Raw genomic sequence first — 21,096 nt, 5'->3', positions numbered from 1 at the left:
TAAAGCAAACAAGTTACTTGACATTTTCCCTTTTGGTTTTGTCATGAATTGTTGCTTTAATTTTTTCCCCCCGGACTCTTGGAAGTACTCAGCTGGTCACCAGCCACTGAAGTAAGGGGGTCTGTGAGTTGGCCTCATAGAAGGCCATGGGAAGAAGCAGAGTTCGCTCGCAATTTCTTTATACTTGTGGTGAAATTTGTGTAAAGTGCAGTTTGCGGCTTCTTGTGCTGCATAGATTTGATTTTTAAAATAAATGGAAAACACTTAGGGCAAACAAAAGAACCTCATCTTACTCATCTTTATATCTCTGGTACTTGACAGAGTGAATGCTCTACAACTGTGTCGAATGAATAAACGCATTATTCATTCCTTTATTGATAAAATATCATTTGAGTAAGAGACTGTGTGGGACAAAGGAGAACAGGGTAGAGCCTTGCTGCGAGGAGCTTCCTGTCTAAGGCAGATGTATTTGCCCAAGGCTTTTTCTAAGGACGATAGTGGTTGCATAGAAAGTGTAAAGCTATGGAAGTGCTCATGAGTCAACTGAGCTTTGCCTGCATCACTGCTTTCCTGAGCAATTTATTTTCCTTCTCTGGTAGCCATCCAATAGGAGGTGGTTTCTTGGATAATTTCCATTGTAATTTAATTTTCAATTTGACTTCCTGCGAGATAGAATAAAAGGTGTTAACGCTGCATAGAGGCAACCTGTTTTGTACTAGAAATCGAATTAGAGTTATTCACGCATGATTTTATGAATGGCAAAATGGCTTTCATGCCGCTTAAGCCACTGCCGTGAGCCAACTGTTTCAACCGATGGTGACGACTAAAGTAATGTGGAAAAATGAAACAGGAAAAGCAGCTTTCCCGTGCTTCTTGAAGTTGCCGTATACTCTTGACATTTAAGCATGTGCAGATTTTTGGGACCATTTTTATGTTTGGGAATCCAGATGGTTGTTCCAAAAGCAGTGCTTGTCCCTGCTGATCAAGTAGGAACTAAAGAAAAAAGTTTCCTCCTGCGTTAAAATCCACAGGAGGGCAGGTCTACTGTGGTTGTCATGCGCCTCCCAAGACGCAGTGTGTCTGTTCCTAATCAAGATTTTAAATGGCCTGTGGTCACTTTTCTTTGAAAATCTTGTCATGTGCCTTAGCAGATGGCAAGTTTGCATTTGGGCATGAAATCAAGCACACGGCTGGCATGATCGCTCCATTTCTTGAGAATTATTTGGGTAATAGGAATTTATAATTGAATTAGGTTGGCCCTTATAACTAATTATTTTAATTTTATGTGGGCCCATGTTTACAAGCCGAATACCAAATACCATTGTGTGTCTTTCCTGATCATGGAAGGAGGGTGGTCTTTGAATACTTATAGTCCCCTGTTGGAGAGTACTTTTTATTTGCCCCAGTGCAGAAACTCACAGATGTTCCTTAAATAAAGGAAGAAAGGTTGCAAAAGTGGCGACTGAGATAAAACCAGAGGCTTAGGGCTCTAGGGGTCTGGCCCAGGGAGAGATGTTGTCTAATTGTAGACTCCTGGGCAACCGCTTATCTCCATGGGACTGTTTTGTCCTAGTTACGCTGGGGGCCGTGGCCCCGTGAGCTCCAGATGTCTTCCAGCTCTCAAGAGTCTCCGATTGCCTGACTGTGCCCCTTGGAAGTTTTGGTAACAGCAGTGGGACAGAGTGGCGTGTGTAAACACGTGCCCAGATGCACCGGCTCGTGATCCAGAGCACAGCTGGTGGCCCTCAGTGAACTTGACAAGCGTCCTTTTCCAATGGAGATATTAACAAACTCAGACGTGACATGTGCTGTGAAAATGGAGGATGCTTTGATGTCTTCCAGTTGGCTGGGTTACATCTTTCCCGAAGGGGCACTGGACTTTCGTGCAAAGGAAATAGCTGCAACTGGGGAAAAAGAGATCCACTCCCCTCCACACACACACTTCTTCCCTGGTAACTGCATCAGTATGTGAGTTCACCAAGTGTTGGCATCGTCAACAGCTGTAAGCCCCTGTGATGCCAGAGACAGTGCCTCCAAATCTGGTTTTTGACACTGCCAAGTGGTATGATAGAGGATTTTAGAGAAATCCAGCTCAAGATTATACTAGCTCCAACAACAAAAAGAAAATAGGAAAGAAAAACAGTATTATATCGAATATATAATTAACGGGTGATAATCTAAAAATAAGAGAGGCTAACTTATAAAATATAGATTAATAGGATGGCGTAGCGGTTAAGTTCACACGTTCTGCTTTGGTGGTCTGGGGTTCTCCGGTTCGGATCCCGGGTGCGGACATGGCACCGTTTGTCAAGCCATGCTGTGGTAGGCGTCCCACGTATAAAGTAGAGGACGATGGGCATGGATGTTAGCTCAGGACCAGCCTTCCTCTGCAAAAAGAGAAGGATTGGTGGCAGATGTTAGCTCAGGGCTAATCTTCTTCTTCCAAAAAAAATTTATATATTTATATTATAAATTATATTAATGATTCTATTCTATTTTGAGTTCAGGGTCACGGAGCTATTCTGATGTTCTGGGTAGACTGAGGCCAGGGGAGTGCGGAGTCAGGGCGTGGCTAGTCCTTCCTGTTGGGACCCCCTAGTGGGGTGAGGACCCCCTTGAGAGCCAAGGCTTGTTTACACCGGGCTGGCAGGTGTTTCATATCACCCCAGACCACGTCTGGGGCGGCCCCAGCCTTCTCGTTTCTTCCGCTCCGTAAGTCTCTCGGAGGACTTGATCTGATAAAATGATTTCACCTCTGCCGCCATTTCCCACTGGTTCCTCATGTAATGCTCCTAAGTGCCCTGAAACATTGTATTTGGGTCACTGAAAACACAAATCTGTGAATTATTTATCCACAGTAATAGCTGCAGCGGGGCTTTCTTTTACTATCCTCTGGATAGTTTCGAAATGGATCTTTCACCCAGTTTTATTCAGTTTATCAAATTTTTGTCAGTGTGGATTGGCCCCTATGAAGACAAGCACTCAAGAAACTTTACGTTATAGGGACGAACCAGGTTTAAAATAAGAGGCGACTCTGCTCTCCTCCCCTCCTTTATGGTGCCCGTGGAGCTATTTGCTTAATGAAACTGGACCTGCTCCTTGACGGAGAGAATCCTTGCGTGACAGGTTTCGTAATCGCCCTGCCTGCGCTGGATCCAGTCTCGGGAGAGGGGACCTGCCCAGGGTTTCCATTCCTGGACTGCCAGCAAAGCCTTTTGAGAATGAGCTTCCCGGGTTTCTCCAGCCGTTTATTCATTTTGACCTTCACACAGAGACATACTGCACGTCATTCGTGGCATCGCTGAACACAGCGGATCTCTGCCATTGTGCGTGTAGGAGTTCCTGTTCATATGGACGAATTGCCGTGTCAGGTCCTGGGGTGTTACGTACGTTTATGTTGCTTCATCCTCATACTGATCTTAAGAGCTTTACAGATGTGGAAACTGAGGCTCTGTGAAGTCACGAGGTAGTAAGAGGTAGGTCTAGGGTTTGAATACATACGCCCCGCCCACGGGGAGCTTGCCTCCTCATCCAGGGAGCTTAGGTAAGTAAGGGGAAGAAGGCAGGAGTAATGGGCACTCCAGGGAAAATGCTAGCACGTGTGGAGATGTGAGAGAGAGAGGAGAGGGAAGGGGTGCTTCAGAAAGCTTTCATGGAGTAGATGGTACTGGGGAGAACCTTGAGGAAAGGCTAGGATGTGAGTGAATATGTGCTTGCTTTTTGTTTTGTTTTGTTTTTGCGAGGAAGAGTGGTCCTGAGCTAACATCTGTTGTCAATCTTCCTCTTTTTTTTCCCCTCCCCAAAGCCTGAAGACGTAGTTGTATATCCTAGTTGTAAGTCCTTCTAGTTCTTCTGTGTGGGACACCGCCACAGCATGGCCTGAGGAGCGGTATGTAGGTCCGAGCCCAGGATTCGAACTGGTGAACCTCGGGCCACCAAAGTGAAGTGTGCAAACTTAACCACTACGCCACCGGGCCGGCCAATATGCACTTTCCTGACCAATGTCTGTCTCTGGCCTTAGACTATAAGTTTAGTAGGGCAGGGGCACTCCCTCCGCCCTCCTTCCATTCCTTCTTTCCTTTCTTCCCTGTATCCCAAGGGCCTGGCAGAGTGGCAGAGAGCCTGGCACCCCATGAGGGTGTGCTCAGTGTGGACTGTCTGGGTGGACGGTTGGGAGGAATGTGGGCATGGAGGATAGCTTAGGCAGAGAGAAGAACATGGGCTTGCAGAACTGGGGCAGAGACTAGTTTATTTTTCCCAGTGTCTTGGGCAAGAAGAGGGCACTGAGTGCTAACTGATGAGGCCGGAACAGGAGGTTGACGTCACACTGTGGGAGGCCATTGGATTCCAAGGGAAATGGTCTGTAGAGAGCAGTTCTCAGAGTCCTGCCCGGTGCTCGGTGTGGGGCCTTGGATAACTTCTTGAGTGTTTCTGATCCTCCATTTCTTCCTTATTTGTGAAATGGAGATAATGAAGGTACAGCCTCATTGTTTGGAAGATTCAATAACGTCAGACCTGTCCAGTGGTTAGCGCCGTGTTGACACACAGTGAAGTAAGCACTTGATGACGGTTAGCTATGATTTTTATGCTTAATTCACTCCCTAATGCTTTCCTGTGGCAAGGGATAGGATTGGGGCTGGGCTTCAGGTAAACGAGTCTGGCAGCAGTAGGATGGTTTGGATTGGAAGCAGAGACCCCTCGGGAGACGCCAGGATGAGTCAGGGACTAAAGAGGTCCAGGTGAGAAGTCATGGGGACTTGAATTGGGGGGTTGTGAGAAGAATGCAGTGGCAGGTGCAGGTGCGACACACTCGGGGAGGCTGAGTCGGCAGGACTTGGCGACTCCCTAAGGGTGAGGGGGAAGGATTGCGTGAATCCCTGGGGGATGATGATCCTGTTCGTGGAAAGTGGGGGATCCGGGCAGGTCTGCTTTGGAAAGATGATGCGTTCCGTCTGGGTCATGTTGATTCCATGGTGCCTGTGGGATTTCCAGATGCGGCAGTTCTAGCAAATTAGGACACGCCATTCTAGAACGCTGGAGGGAGGTCGAGCAGGCGAGTCCACAGGGAAATCATTTGTATAGAGCTGTCTGGAGGGAGTACCGAGGGGGTGCTGAGGACAGGCCCAAGCTCCCAAGAAGGGGCTGGAGGGGCAGACGTTGGGGACAAGGGAGCAGAGGAGCCCTTCGTCTGCCAAGTGGGGTTATAAGTGGGGGGGATAATGAGACTCGGCTGCTGCTGAGAAAGGGCAGGGGCTGTGGTTGTGCACGTGACACGGTGACAACAACTGGCCCTGTTTGTATGGGCCTGGCCTGTGACCACAGGTCTTCCCAATGCAACCCTGGCCTTTCCCATGATCGGTGTGGCTTAAAAGAGGGCGATGGGCCTGGGGCGCTGCAGCGGGAACCTCGCCAAGTGCCTTTTGCTGAAGGGTGGCTGTTTTCCGGTCCCATGAAGCTTTACGCTGGACGGCACATTTTCATTTTCAGATGCACCCACGGAGACAATGCGGGAACACCAAATTAGGTTAATGGCTGTGTCCTTCCTTAAGGAGGCCATTTCCCCTCCAGAGGATGCCTAGATTCTCTTTATAATGGTGTCGTGAAAGTGAACAGTGTGCGCTGAGCTGTGCTCATGAGCATCCTGGACAAGCCCTCGTTCCATTCCTTCCCCGACCTTGAGTGGGTTTGTCTCTGCCATGAGACTTAGGTTCTTTTGTTTTGTTTTGTTTAACATCTGGGACTATCTTCTCGGGCTACAGTCGTTCCTAAAGATACTTGCACTTCCCAGAAAGTTGAAATATTATCCAGTCAATGAAGTAGAAGCAGGTGCTTAGGGAGGTCCTCATAAGTGCTTGCTGAGTGATTAAACCCAAATGGGGTTTGATGCATCTGCTTTGAAGGTTATAGGTCAGACTTTACCATTTACAATTTGTTTTTCAGAAAACGTCTGCTCTAGCAAGAGATGGACCTGAAAGAACACCAGTGCTCATTATTTATACCGACAGAAAAATTAAACAAAGGGAAAGAAAGTTTGGAGGTGGAATTAACAATGAGATTCCTAAGCCCAGCCAGAGATATGGCGCATGGCTTGTTCTCCTGCGTTTAGGTCAAGTTGACCAGATGGTCCCTCTGATCTACAGTGAAATGAACAGATACTATCAAATGACCTATACTTTAATAAACATTAATGGTTTTCTTATCTTAAAAACGGCAATGCTAATATAATAAGCTCTCCCAGATGTTGAAAAAGCATTCCCAACAGAATATGAAAGAACAATTATATAAGTACAGAGTTTAATGGAACAGAATAGTTATTTATTATCTTTTTATGAATGTGCAATTCCCGGCAGTGTTAACTGCCACCCTTTCTTTCATTTCCCTTTAAAAACTATATGGGAATTTGAGTGACCCACGGAGAGTGAGGTCACGGATAGTCTCAACTCCTTTCCAATGTTTTGTTAGAAGGAAAACTCTGTACGCCCTCTGCAGCTCAAATATTACTTATTAACTCATAAATTGCTGCACTTTCCCCATGGCTTTTGACATATCTTGGTGCTTTCACACACCCCTGATGGAGAATTGCTGATGCAGGGCAACGTGCAGAGGGAAGTGGCCCAGGTGACAGGGTGCTGGCGCCAGGAGCACCTGGGGAAAAGATCTCTGGGAGAACAGATCGTAATTCACAGCTGTAATTTACGGTTCACATCCATGCGGTTCACATCACAAGGCCTGGTCCTCTTATCGCCACTCACATCACCCAAAACAGGAAGGAGGGGAATTTTCACTTTTGCTTGTGAGGATGGCATTTGAGGAACCACTCCCCACTATCAGTGTTACCTTTTCTACTTTTAAATAAAGAATTTATTTAAAATAAAGCAAAAAACTCCAATTTACAAATTTCTCTCACTCCCCACCCCCCACCTCTTGCAACCATCAATCTATTCTTACTTTTTTAAAAGGTTCAGGTTCTTAATCTTTTTGAAAGGAAGCAATGAGCCCTCTTCCCAGAAAAATTCCCGCCTGTTCCTATATAGAGCACTTGGATCCACTCAGTGGGGTCACGGATCCCTGAAGACCCCAGTTTAAGAATCCTTCCCTTAAAGGCTGGGCCTCAGCATTTTCTTGTTCCTGATAAAATGACCTTCTACATCAGGGTAAAATATGCTTTAATATGTATTATGGAAGGCTACTAACTCTTCGAGGCCTCTATATTGTTGATTGCTGTGGGATCATGAATTTGTATATTTAAAACTGGGGGAAACAGTTCTGTGAATTCTATGATTCATTCTTCCCTATATGGAATTATGGGGTCACGTAGGTCAGATTTCGGTAGAAGAAGGGAAAGCACAAGTTGGTTAAATTTATAGACCTCACTGCTTCTATGGGATGATGGAGTGAAAAAATACATCCAGGTCTGCTTTCTCTTTATTTTATAAATTACTTGATTTTCTAAATAGGGACTAAGTGAGCTAAAAGTTATGTGTACTGACCTATCATGTCACTTTTTTATTGCAGTAAAATATGCATAACATAAAATTTACCATTTTAACTGTTTTTAAGCGAACACTTCAGTGACATTAAGGATCTCAGGTAGTTTTAATTAATCCGGTTGTGAAAAATTTATAAATCTTCAAAAAGAAATGAGAAAGTGGAAGAGAGTGTAAGAAAGTCTTTACCTGGAAAAATATACTTCTTGAGCTGAATGCGAAGGTGTCACAAATTCGGGCTTTCCTGGGCAAGAAGAAAGCAAGCATTGACGATAAGAGTGCTTTACGGAAAGTTCTCAGAGATTCTAGAAATAGGATTGTTTTTTATATGGAGTGATTATTTCTATTTTGTCAGAGGAATAAGGAAATCTCTAAGCCAAATTAAGAGAATTTTAGAGATTGTAAGATTAATCTCTTTGAGTTGCATTTGGAAGTACAGAAAATTAGCAAAACTCTTGAAAACAAATGTCAGGTGTAGACAACTGTTTTTCATCAACTGAAGTTAACACATTATCTTCACAGTTATCTAAGTAGAGCACAATGCTCAAATCCCATGCGCATTTGCGAATGTGAGAATCGCCATAGTAACAGCTATATTAAACTACATTTCAACAGCGATATCAGAAGAAGCCTGTACCTTTATAAAAGGACTTTCTCAGGGAATAAAAGAAATTTTTCCTTCTCTCGTACCACAGGATGTTCCTCCCTGATCCCAGGCATTGTTTTTGAGATCCGAAAGTCTGGATGTCACGTTGGAAGCAGCCAAAATATTAGTGTTTGTGTCAGGAAGTTAGAATACTGTTCCAATCACAGTTTGAGCCAAAGCTGTGGAGGTTATGGATGTATCTGGTGATGGGTGTAGTAAGGAAAGCTTAGGACAAATGTATTTTATAAGTGATAAATTCAGAGCATTGTCTAGACTTTAGTGTGTTCCAAGAGCTGAATTCATCTAGAATTGAGCAATCGTGCTGAGTTAGCTGCTTCACTGCTTAAAGAATCGTATTGCCAACAAAGAGTCTTTATGGCAGTGAATTGCAAGGGTCACTGAGTGACTTTTCTTTAACACCCTGTCGCCTAGCGTTGGTGCAGTTCCCCATCCAAAGAATGTTATCTTCCCTATCTAGCGTCGCCATTACATCTCTTACTTCCTGCTAAAGATTTCCTTTCTTCAGTCTCAAAATATCTTAGGGCCTGAAGAAAATGGTAACTACAATTGCAGAGCATTAGAAGTTAATTTTAAGACTTTGTAGAAGATATGGGGAGTTTTCTAAAGATGGGAGAAGGACTGATTCTAAAATCTCTCTTATTAAAAAGAAAAGGATGGGTCAGCCCCAGCAGGCTAGTGGTTATGTTTGGCACGCTCCACTTCAGCCACCCAGTTTGGTTCCCCAGGTGTGGACCTAGCACCACTCATCTATCAGTGGCCATGCTGTAGCTGTGGCTCACATACAAAAGGAGGAAGATTGGCAACAGATGCTAGCTCAGGGTGAATCTTCCTCAGCAAAAAAAAAAAAAAAAAGAAGAAGAAGAAGAAGAAGAAGAAAGAAAGAAAAAAAGAGAAGTCTCAGTAGGTATTGATTTATGGCTTAACTTTATTTGCGAAGGCACCAAATTAGATAAATAAGCCATTTGCACAGAAGCACTAAGAAATGCCCAGAGTCCTGAGAGGTAACCACTGGGCCTCCAGGAAGAGATGAAGGTGCCAACCTAATGGAGCATCTCCTAGGAGAGTCATGCAGTTTCACTAGAGTCTGAAAATGCTCCTCACTGGACTAAGCCCTGTGGGAGGAGCAGGAAGAGGAAAGCACAATTCTTTCCTGGTCCATTCAAGGAACCATTTTAGAAGACAAGGTATTCGAATCTACTTGGGGTTCATTAGATCTTTTTAGTCTTCAGAGAGGCAAGATGCGTAGTGGCCAGGAGCATGAGCTCTCCAGCCAGGCTGCCTGGGTTCAAATCCCTGACCCTAGCACTTACCAGCTGTGTGACCTCAGGTGAACTACTTAACCTCTCTGGGCCTTAGTTTCCCCATCTTTAAAATGGAGATGGTAAGACCTACCCGAGAGAGATCTTGAGGGATGACATTAGTTAATAAATATAAAGTGCTCCGCTCACAGTATGTGGTATATAAATGTTTGCTATAATTATACTTATTCTGTAACCTAATCATGTTCATCAAGAAATCCTGACGACCCACCTAAGAGCCCCTGTAACTAGGAATGTGTTTAGCTTATTGGACTTCAGGGTTTGGTGGCTTCTCCCAGAAAACCTCAGCAAAGCTTGGAGCCAAGTGGAATCAGGAGCCCTGGGAGACTGCCTGTCACTCGGAGGGGTCTGGAATTTCTCCATGAAGATTTGCTCCCCCCAACCCTGCATTTGCCACATACCTGTCCTTTCCTTTCTTGAGGGATATTTTCTTACACCTCAAATTTGTGCAAAGGAGGAGCTATTGGAGCAGGCAATCTGATCGGAATCAGAGAGACGGTGTCCCTGTTCTTCCCTCCATATTTTCTTTCCAGTCCCCCTCCACAAGTGTGTAACGTGGTGGGTAATGAAAGTGTGGGTTCTAGAATTCCACTGATTCCTAGCTGTGTGGCCTGGGGCGAGTTATCTCACTTCTGTCTAACTAAGGAAACGCCTTAGTTTCCTCATCAGTCCGTTGGGGCTGATAATGATATTTACCTCATAAAATGTGATGATTGAAAAAGATGAAGCTGACAGAGACGTTACCACTGGGCGACACTGGGTGAAGGGTGCATGGGACCTGTCTGTACTATTTTTGCAACTTCCTGTGAGTCTGTAATTATTTCAAAATAACGGGTTAAAAAAAATAAGGATGCAAAGAGCTTAGCATTGGTTTTGGTCCACAAATGCTGAGAAATTTATTGAGCATGTGTACAAATTTAATGAGCATGGATATACTGTACTAAATATTTCCTGTGTATTAACTCATTTCGTCCTCAGATCAGCCCTAGGAGGTAGGTACGAGAGTTATCCTCATTTTGGCGATAGGAAATCTGAGTCAAAGAAAGACCAAGCCACTTATCCAAGGTCACACTGAAGTCGGTGGCAGAGCTGGTGGTCTCCCGCGGAGCGCACCTGTTGACCTCTGTGCTGTGTTCCTCTTCCGGCAGAACACAGAAAGGTGAGCTCCTCTGATGCTGGGAGAGCCCTCTCTTTCAGAGGCTGTGGGTGCTTCTTTAGTTTGCACTTCCTGCTGGGAAGACAGCCTTTTCACGTGTCCTGGAATCTGAATGTGCATTAATAGCTATGTTATTTAGTACGTTTTCGGGAACCTGGCTGAAAAAAGGTGAGCATGTTTATAACATTTACGTATCACACAAATTTGGTGGATTTGTTAATATCTTGCAAGAGGGGAGTAGGGTTCCAAGTGGCCTTGAAATCTATGTATTAGAAACGATCCATCAGAACAGCAGAGGCTTGACCAAGACTGGTTCAAACACAGCTCCTATGCAGGGAAAGACGGCCATGGTCATAGGCAAATATGCTCCAAAAGATCTGGGTGTCTTTCTGGATGCCCAAGGAAGTGCTGTGACATTTCTTTGAAGCGTATGTACTCCAGTGTATTAATAGCAGCATGATGTGGCTGGATCAGCGACTTGTCTTCCCTCGGGCCATTTATCAGAACCATATCAGAATACTGTGTTCAGGTGTGGCGTTCCATTTCAAAGGTAAAAGGAAGTTGTCTGGAGAAGAGCAGTAAAACAGACTGCGGCTGTGTTCCAGCCTCACAACTGGGGACTCCGAGACCCGTGGGTGCCCCGCGCCCCTGCTCGTACCCTGGGTGTCTGAGGATTTCTTCTTTTTCACTTAGTGGCTCGAGCTTTCCTTTAAAGAGCATCTTACTGTTGGCAACGCTGCCTCCTGAGTTACAGTCATCTGAAGCTTGTGCTCAGCGAGAGCCTCCGCGTTTCTCAGAGCTGTTTATCAGGCTGCTCTGTCTGGGAAGAACGTGGGTTGTCTAAGGGAGTCATCTCTAGTCGCCCCTGCGTGTCCTCGGCGGCCCGTGGTCATCGTCAGGTCTGATGGCTGTTGTTATGATTGTCCCTGCTTTATAAATGAGGACGTGGGTTCTCCGGGGCTCAGCAACCCTTTCCCTGCTTCTGCATGCTGGCTTCCCAGGGCCTCAGCGCTGAAGCACTTTGTTCCCAGCTCTGGAGAGTGATGGCCCTTGGTCATCCCCCCCGTGTGGCCTTCCTGTTTCACCCTGTGTCAGAGACGTGCTCTTGGATGTGGCTGGACGTGATTCACCCCCTCGGTGGCAGCCTTGCGCCCAGACCTCGATCATTTCCTCCTGCTGGGTCTCCCGCTCCCGCCAGCCCATCTCCAGCCCTGTTCTCGACACAGCGACAAGAATGATCTTTTAACGCAGAAGTCGGATGAGGTTGCTCCTCTGCTCAGAGTCGTCAGAGCCCTCATGATGCCCGGGACATCTCTGTGTGAGCTTCCCTGGGTGACCTGCCCCGGTCACCTCAGCCCCACCCCTCTCCTCATGCCCATGTGCTCCAGCCACCCCACACCCAGCCTCTTTCCCACATGGTCTGGGCACTGGCTGTTCCCTTTGCTGGGAACTCTTTCCCCTAGATGTACACATGGCTTCTTCCTTCTTTTCCTTCAAGTGTTTACTCAAATGTCACCTTCTGTTGTGCTCCCCTCCCCATGGCCGCCTTATCTAAAGTGGAAATCCCCCTACCCTTCCTGTCCCCCTTTCCTACTTCATTTTTAACCCTTCCTTCTGATCACTATCTAATATAATATGTTTTACTTTTTAATCTTGCTTATTACTTTTTTCTTTCCAGTAAAACGTATCCTTCTCAAGGACAAAATTTTTAAGTCTTTTATTTTCTACTGAATCTTCAGAATCAAGACTTGAGCCTAGGAATGGTAGGTGCTCAATAAACATTTGTCGAATGAATGATTGATTGGTAATACTGTTCATCATCAGTATAAGTCCCCTGAAGGCAGCTTCATGAAGGATTAATGAGACGCACACATTTTTATATCTCTTGCAGAACCTGGCACAATGCCTAGCACGTAGCATGTCCTCAATAAATATTTGGTATCCTCAACCTGCAAAAAGGACTCCTGTTTGAGAAGTTGAGCTGTTTGCAGGGAGGGCAGTAGGCCGTGGGACTTACTAGGTCTTTTCTGGTTCAAGGGTCTTTGACCGTTTCAGTGCTAACCCAGAGTAAACCTAACACTTCCCCATATTTCTCTTTCTGCTCCTTTTTTGGGTCGACAAGTAAGTCACTAGTGGAAGCTGAAAAGAGGGAAGGCCTAGCACGCCTTATAGGAGGTGATAGATCATGGCAGAGACGGGAAATAGACAGAGCATTTTGTCTGGAAGGATCGCTCGTGGCTCGGATCTTTCTGGGCTTTCCAAATCCTGCATTCTGTTCCAGCAGGTTTTTTCTGATATTTGAGAAGAGAGCTCTTCAACTGGAAGTTGTTTCCAGGCGGACACCAAACACTTGTTCTTATTTCCCAATTTCTGTTAATTTGGTTATTTGTTCTCTGAGGCTGTGGCCTGCTCCTCGCTCACTGCTTCTGCAAGTGTTAGATTGGCAGATGTGTCGTGTGGGAGGAAGGAAGGAAAATTTCCTATGTTAATTTCTCTCTGACAAGCACATGTGCAAATCCAGACACAGCCTCTTGTATAAAAAAGTAAAGGATAAAAGAAGGAAAAAGAAAAAAGTTTCCATTTTCTAGTGTGTGTATGTGTGTCATGTCCATATAGAGAAGATCTCATGTTTCATGGAAACCTATGTTCAAAACATGTATGGGCTTCATTTCCTTCTTCCTCATATGTCGGATTTAATTATGAAAAGATCTCAGTATCTCAACTGCCTTAATGTATTCATTAATGGAGAACATTGGGAGAAGTAAAATTGTTAAGTGAAAAATAAGATGGAATAGCTCTACTATGACCATGGGTACAGAACTAATAATGGTCAATAATAGATAACGAATTCTTACACAATGCCAGGACCTGTGCCTGAAGCTTTCTCTGCGTTTCTCATTCATTCCTCATGACAAGCCAGGGGGAGATGCTCTTACGGATGCAGAAACCGGGCTTAGAGAGGCCTCTGCTCAAAGTCATACAGCCACGTGTTTCAACTGGCTGTCTGATTTCAGAGGCTGTGTTCTTACTACTGTACTAACCGGCCTCCCCAGGAAGTAGAGGAAAGACTGTTAGTGATGTGAAAAAGTATTCTGCAGTTAACACCTCTCCTCTCCAGCCTGCTGGACCACTCTGCACACCTAAAGGCACATTGTACCATTGACTTTGCAACAAATGAAAATAACCTGTGCCTACAGTGAAATGTGTGTAGCTTACAGCAATGAAATAGCCTAGCCCAGTTCCTGGCACATAGGTGGTACCCGGTGTGTACTTACGGAATGAATTTCTGTATGTAAAAGGTTTGTGATGATGACTCCCAGAATGTCCAGGTTAAACTAGAAAGGAAGCGTGGAGAATTCCATTCTGCTTAGCACAAATCAGCCCCAACGATGCAGCAGTGCACCTGTTTAAAGAATACGTCATATCCAACTTTTTAATAATAAATTCCACCAGCTGTTGACAGTCACTAGTCCTGGTGAGCATCCATTTGTCTAGGTCATAGAAAATAGCTCAAGGATGTTGGGTGTCACTGTTGGTCACCTGAACCCTTCCAGTGAGACCTAGCAGGACCACACTGGTGCGTGTGCAAGGAAGTTGAAGACGGAACTCACAAGTCATGTGACTCACAAGCCAGATGACTTAGGGCAGTGTATTAGTCGACTTTGCTACTGTAATGCACAATTGCAATGGTTCCGTGGCTTTCAACGACAAATGCTTATTTCTTGCTCCTGTAACACAGGGCTGCAGGTGCCTGCGTGGGTCTTCTCATTCCAGCAGCAGCATTGTCTGGACATACCATTCTTAGGGCAGAGGGCAGAAGGAAGACGCCACACTGACCACAATGTTGAATTTAAAGCTTCTTCTTTGATATGGCAGGTGCCACATTTGTTCACATTCTCTTGGCCAAAGGAAGTCCCATGGCCGGTCTGGACAGTGGGACCGGAGGTATATGCTGTTACCAGCATGCATTTCAGGTCACATGACAAAGGGCGTGGATGTGCATTCTTGTTGGGGATGGAGACAGCGGGAGCTGTGTCTATCCCTGGAGAATCCGGCAGTCTGCGCCTTGTCTTTGCCCGTGTAAGGGCGTGGTCTGCACTGGCGTCCCCACTGTGGTTTGGGTATTTGATCATGGCTTGTCAATGTGCTCTGTGCAACTCAGTTTGTAGTTCTTTGCTTTCACTTCCAGATCTGGTCTCTCCTTGAGAACCACTTTAGGAGCTGTAAGGAACAGCAAAGTGATGATCTTCAGGTCTCTTGTGGACAAAGCTCTGAGAACTGTCTTGATTTGAGAAGTGTGACCAGGACTTTCCAGATACTTGCGGCCCATGTTTTTGGATAAGTGTGCTCTCACACCATCCTGAGGCATCACGTGGCCCTGGACCAAGAGAGACCCAGAGCTTGGGTAAGGGGAGGTGGGCGTGGCTTGACAAGAGGGAAGCAGGTGGCTGCAGAGCAGGACCTGGAGCTGTGACTCACGATCTCTGTGTCTCAGTCAGGGTACTGGAGTTACTCGGGTCAACCGGCAGCCAAAGGATGAAACAGGGCAGGTGGGAAGTGAACTCAGCCAGGACATCACAGCTCTGGTGTGTAGATCTTGGCTGCAACCTTCTTTGGGAATAAAGTCATCAGGCACATTCCTATTTAACCTCAGATAAATTTTTCAGAGATATCTGGATCCAACTTCTTATTTAGAAGAATGTAAATAGCATTATTTATTCATTTATTCAACAGGCACAGCACTCATAATGTTCAAAATTCAAAAGGGATAAAAGAATTGTCAATGGAAAGCTCCCTTCTCTCCCGGTCTCCCAACTTCCTTCAGTTCCACTCATGGGGCCATTACTAGTTTCTCGTGAATCTGTCCTTCCAGAAGCCCTTCATGCATATGCATAAGAAGTGCTCTTTGTTGCTTGAGAAACTTCCTACAGAACAAAAATCACATTAGAAATTAATTGTGCTACACACTTTATTTTGGATCTTCCAACAGGCGTTACATTTGAATCTGTTTCTTACGACGAAGATTTTATTGCTCAATATGCTATAGGAAAAGTATTTTGTGTCAATATGAATAAGTCTTTGCTCTCAAGTTGAATAATATAAGAAAACAAAGTTTATAAAAAGAGGTGGTACAGGCCCAGTGCTGACTATAGAAGGTTTAGCATTAGCGTTACGGTTAACTCATGATATAAATCTTGTATCCTCTTGGTTCCTCCGCTTTATTAACTGTAAAACTGATGTAGTGATGTTCCTTTTCCAGCCTCGGAATAGTAGAGGCAGCGCTCTGCTGAAGACACCCCTAATATTCATAGAGTTATTTGAAAACATCCTCATGCTGCCTTCACATCTGAGGCAGGAACTATGGCTGTTGTGACGGAATCCGTTTGGGAGACGATAAGTGGGTTAGTAATGGCGTACCGGAGCCCTCTGTCCCCTGGCTTTCAAACCCCTCATAGGTTTCTAAGTCCCTTTCTCCTCGCGTGCCTGTTTGTCAGTGGCAAAGTAAATATTATTTCCATTAACTAAAGAGAAGAAAAATGTTTGCACTACGTCATTTCCTGGCGTTTCGCCCAGGGCCCTTTTATCTTGATGTCGAGAGCGTTCCCTGGAGCCCAGGGAACAATGTGCCTTTGTCGCCCTGCAGAAGAAGCTCAAGTCACCCAGGCCCGGAGCCCTCCCACCAGATGCCTCCCGAGGGGCCATTCATTCCTCTCTTTCTGGCTTTTGCTCGGCAGGGCACTCGTAGGGGCATCCTCTGCCGCTGCCGTGCTCCTGGTGTTTTCTTTTAAAACAACAATCCCAAGACTCTTGCAAGGAAGATTTATCCAGAACTTGGTGAAAGAGTATCAATGGGCAAACGTGAGGTAGTCCTTTCCTCTGTTACTAGTTTGAAGGCAACTCAGATAACTTTCCACAGGTCGCTCGGGTCAGGGTCCCGCTGCCAGAGTGATGGGAATGCTGTCCCTATGGTCATCTCTTGCTAACCCCACTCCCTCTGCTCTGCTCCCGTCCCTCGTGCCTCAGCCTCGGCATTCACTTGAGGGAGAGGAACATAGAATTTAAAGAAACCAGATTGCGGACTTTTAATAAGACCGAAGACGGCAGCCAGGGACCCACGAGAACTGTTCTTCACTGGCCCACGGTGGCTGCTATCGGCAACGGAGAAACCCGTCAATACGGAGAGGATTAACACAGGTCCAGCTTTAATATGAACGACTAAGAGACTTTTCCATCCCAGCACGCTAAGACGAATTAGCTACACATGCATGTTTATGGCTTCCACTGATCTGATAACACTATGACCGATTGCCAGCATATCCCAGTTCTGCCTCTTACTAGCTGTGTGACTTTGGGCAGTGCCCTGACCTCTCTGGGCCCCAGTTATCCTCCTCTGTAAAGTGGAGATGCCTGCCTTTTAGGGTTGTGTATGAGATTAAGTATCTTAATGTAGGTAAAGCTTTTAAAACAGTGCCTGCTATATTGTGAGCGTGCAATAAATGAATATTATTATCTTTCAGAGTCAGCAAACATTTCTAAATGCCTTCTGTGTGCTAGGGCTTTGTCTTCATATAGTATTTCATTTATTCTTCACAAGGATCTCATGAGCTTTATATATATATATCTTCTTCTCCCCGAAGCCCCCAATACATAGTTGTATGTTCTGGTTGTAGGTCCCTCTAGCTCTGCTGTGTGGGATGCCACCCCAGCATGGCCTGATGAGTGGTGCTAGGTCTGCGCCCAGGATCTGAGCCGGTGAAACCCTGGGCCACTGAAGGGGAGCGTGCAAAGGGAACCACTCGGCCACGGGGCCGGCCCCTGAGCTTTATATTTTATAAGTGAGGAAATTGAGGACCAGGAGGTCATGGAACTTACCCAAAGGCAAACAGCTAATAAGTGGCAGAGTGAAGGTTTTAATTTGTCTATCTGACTCCATCTTCCATTATATTCCAAAATATTGTTACAGATTACACATCCACAATGGGACCCACCATTACTGAGTGTGACCTCGCTGACAGTGGAATCTTGGGTACAAGTTTCCATTTCTGCCTTTTCTCATGGGATGGGGTATTCGCTTGTGGGGGCACCGGGAAACTGTTGAGTTAAGTGATGAGAATGGAAGAAGATCTGAGGTAACCCTCCAGTGAGAAGATGTATTTTTTCCCCGTCTAAATCCAGGAAGGTCAGTGAAAATTCTCCCACCTCAGTTGCAGAAGGCATTTTGTGGGCGGTCTTTGGTAAAAAGGCCTTCACAGGCCATCATTTCCCCGTTGAGAGGCTGGGGAAATGGTCAGTCAATCAAGGCTGAGACTAAAGCAGTGGAGGAAGAGCTGGCGGTCAGAGAAGGGTCTGGCAGGAGGCTGAGTGGAAGGACCGAGGCAAGGTTCTAAAGTGAACACGTGGCCAGAAGCTGGGTCCAACACAGAGGGAACAAGGACCCCAGTGGGAGGAGTCCCTGTGGAGGCCAGAGTTGAGGGCAGTGATTCTGAGCAAGTCAACAGAGGCGGGCTTTGCGGTGGGGACCAGGGGGCAGTCCCAGTGACTCCTAGCAAACGGTATTAGCATTGCTGATACACACACACACACACAGAGTTTATATACATTGTTTATATATGTAAAACCATTGAAAATAATAACTCCAAATTCCTGGAGATAAATTACTATCACCCAGAGCGATGGAGGGACTCTAAGAGTTAATTTTGCCTCTGTCTTGTGCCAGTTTCTTGCAGCATTTTTGATTAGACAGGGGCCATCAGAGTTTATCAAAAATAAACAAAACCAAGTTGGGCCAGAAATAGATGAAACCTTGGTCCATTTGTCTTGCCCCTGTCTTCTTCCTGTTGCAGCTCCATTTCACGCAGTTGTCTGGCCAAAACAGTTTCTATTTTTAAAGCAACAGAGCATGCCTTTGGGCTCGGGTTAGAGAGGGCAGCGCTGGTGTCCGGGTGCAGCGCCCCGCTTTGGCCAGACGCCTCCTCCTGGGGAGTCTCAAGCCCCCTGCGCCATCTTGGGATGGTGAGCGGACCACAGAGGTACAGGGCACCATGCATGGGGATGGAGAGATGTTCTTTTAAGACTAATGTCCTGTAGAAATTATTTGGGAAGTCTATTAAAATAAAAGGCTGATCTGAAGATGAAACATCTCCCTTCTACTCTTTTTTACCAGGCCCTTAATGTTATTGTTTTTTAAAAACTATATTTAGATGCAGAAAAAAAAATTAGTGAGGCAGGATGGTTTTAGTTTGGAAAAAGCTTGAGAGAGAGAGAAGCAGTGGTGGGGGATGGTTAGGGTGTAAACTTCAATGCTGCCAAATGCCTGGAGTTTAATAGTTATGAAACCAAGACATCAAACTTAATATCCTTCTTCCAGCAGTGGCTTCAGCACAGAGCCATCTCTGGGGCAGGCATCTTTTCACCAGCTCAGGCGCCGCCCACAGCCTTGACCCCGAAGCATGAGTCAGTTGGGGTGTGAGTGAATTAGGGAGATTCTAGGGTTATTTCGATCTGGTCATACCTCTTGGTTTATAACCTTCTTCCAACATGAATTTCAAGTGGCCATACTTCCCTTTACTTCCTGGAACCCAGTCTGTGTTTAATGATATTTATTATGTTCGGGACACTTGGCGTCTGCCTCAGCCCTTCCTGGATCTAGGTCATCGAGATACCACATCTGGGAAAAACTCACCTTTTATGCCCTAATGTGCACACTGTGTTCACACTCAGCTTTACAGTTGCCATTTGTCCCCCTCGAGCCTTCTCCACATCTGTCCTTCCTAAAAACCCAGCTCCAGCCCTACCTCATCCCAAATGTTTTTCTTGACCCTTCAGTGGGTATATCTCTTCCTTTTCTCACTCCGTGACGTATTGTCTGTATTATGTAATTAGCGACTTGCTGTATCAGAATTATATACTGATCTCTTTATGTCTCTGTGTATATGTATATAGACACACACATAGATAGATATTTTCATAAATATGTGTTGTCTGAATATAATCCTGTTTTATCTGCTGAAGGTTTTATTTGTGCATGTAGTGTCCAGTATGGGCAAGAAGCGGCCTTGCTCAGGACTGTCTGTTGGTGTCTGTCTCCCCACAGGGTCAGGAAGCTGAGGGCCAAATGGGCGCATCTTCCCCATCTTATAGACCACACTCCAGGTACCCAGGACCTGGAATTCCTTGTCCACATGACCTTGAACGACTTACAGAGGCCATGGAGTCTCTTCCCCGTGCTGCGTGGGGCTCTGCACCCCTAGGACTGGCGGGTGGGCCAGGTGGCAGGTGGGGTGAAGAGCTTGGACGTGCAGGCTGGACTGTCCCCCCGAGACAGATAGGGAACGGAACCACGGTGGGAAGGAGGATGAGAAAGGCCAGGGCCGGGCGCTGCATGAGCAATGCCTAGGGGTCCAAGAACCCTGCATTAGAACTTGGCCTTCCAGGTCCTGGGGAAATACTTTTGTCAAAGGAGGAGGATGGACCTCTTTCCTTAAGTCTCTTCCTTTGATTTGTGACATTTACATGTTTAAGTACAGGGTGAATAGGCCTCTTTTGACTTTTATCCAACATGCCACAAATATTGGGACTTTCCTCCAATGAAACTATAAACTTTTGTCAGCAGTGTTTAAATTTTTTTTTTTTTGGAGGAAGATTAGCCCTGAGCTAACTGCTGCCAATCCTCCTCTTTTTGCTGAGGAAGCCTCGCCCTGAGCTAACATCTGTGCCCGTCTTCCTCTACTGTATATGTGGGACGCCTACCACAGCATGGCTTGACAAGCAGTGCCATGTCCTCACCCGGGATCCAAACCGGTGAACCCTGGGCCGCCAAAGTGGAACCAGCACACTTAACCACTGCGCTATCAGGCCAGCCCCTAAAAAATATTTTTATTTGATGTTTTTGTAACGATGATGCTTAGATCTGACTTTAAGTAACTGAAAGGATATATTTGGGATAATTGCAAAGCAAAACTTTGTTCTACCATGAATATTTACCTCCACCAAATGAATGTTTCTCCTGCCTAGAGTGTGTGTGGGGGATAAAAGTCACTCTATCTGTTAAATATCTGAGTTGAATATGGCAACCTCACAAATAACCATAAAAAATCATTTTGCTCCATATTCGCTTCATTTCAACAAATGATAGTTTTTAAAATCTGTGTTGCTTTCGCCTCTACTTGACATACCGATCCTATCCTTTTTCTCTCGGGTTATCATCTTTTACCGGTGATAACCCAGAAATCACTATTAAGTGTGCTGAGCAGGTAGCCAGGCACAGTGAACAATACAGGGGGTCCCTTCTCAAATTCTGGTTGTGTGCTTGGAACGATGAGAGGACGAATAAGAAACTTAGTAAACTTTAGATTTTATGACTTCAACCATAGAGGCTACAGTAGGCTAGACTGTCAGTTTCTTGGACAGACTATCTTCTTATTTTTGAAAAATGAGACATTTTTAACATATTGAAATAATCAAAAT

General features: G+C 45.6%; 1 protein-coding gene and 1 long non-coding RNA gene across 5 annotated transcripts in view; both read left to right on the top strand.

Annotated features, from left to right (window-relative positions):
- ZDHHC14 (zinc finger DHHC-type palmitoyltransferase 14) overlaps positions 1-21,096 on the top strand; it is a 278,576-nt gene that overhangs the window by 46,696 nt on the left and 210,784 nt on the right. The gene's annotated exons all lie outside the window — the stretch shown is intronic.
- Positions 11,814-14,957, top strand: LOC139080788 (uncharacterized). Its single transcript, XR_011535567.1, has 3 exons — positions 11,814-11,947; positions 12,308-12,392; positions 14,819-14,957. It is a non-coding gene; the product is annotated as an uncharacterized lncRNA (long non-coding RNA).

This window comes from Equus przewalskii, chromosome 32 (assembly GCF_037783145.1).
Source record: "Equus przewalskii isolate Varuska chromosome 32, EquPr2, whole genome shotgun sequence".
NCBI classification, from domain to species: Eukaryota; Metazoa; Chordata; class Mammalia; order Perissodactyla; family Equidae; genus Equus; species Equus przewalskii.
The sequence above is the reverse complement of the archived record's forward strand: the minus strand, read 5'-3'. Positions and strand labels throughout refer to the sequence as shown.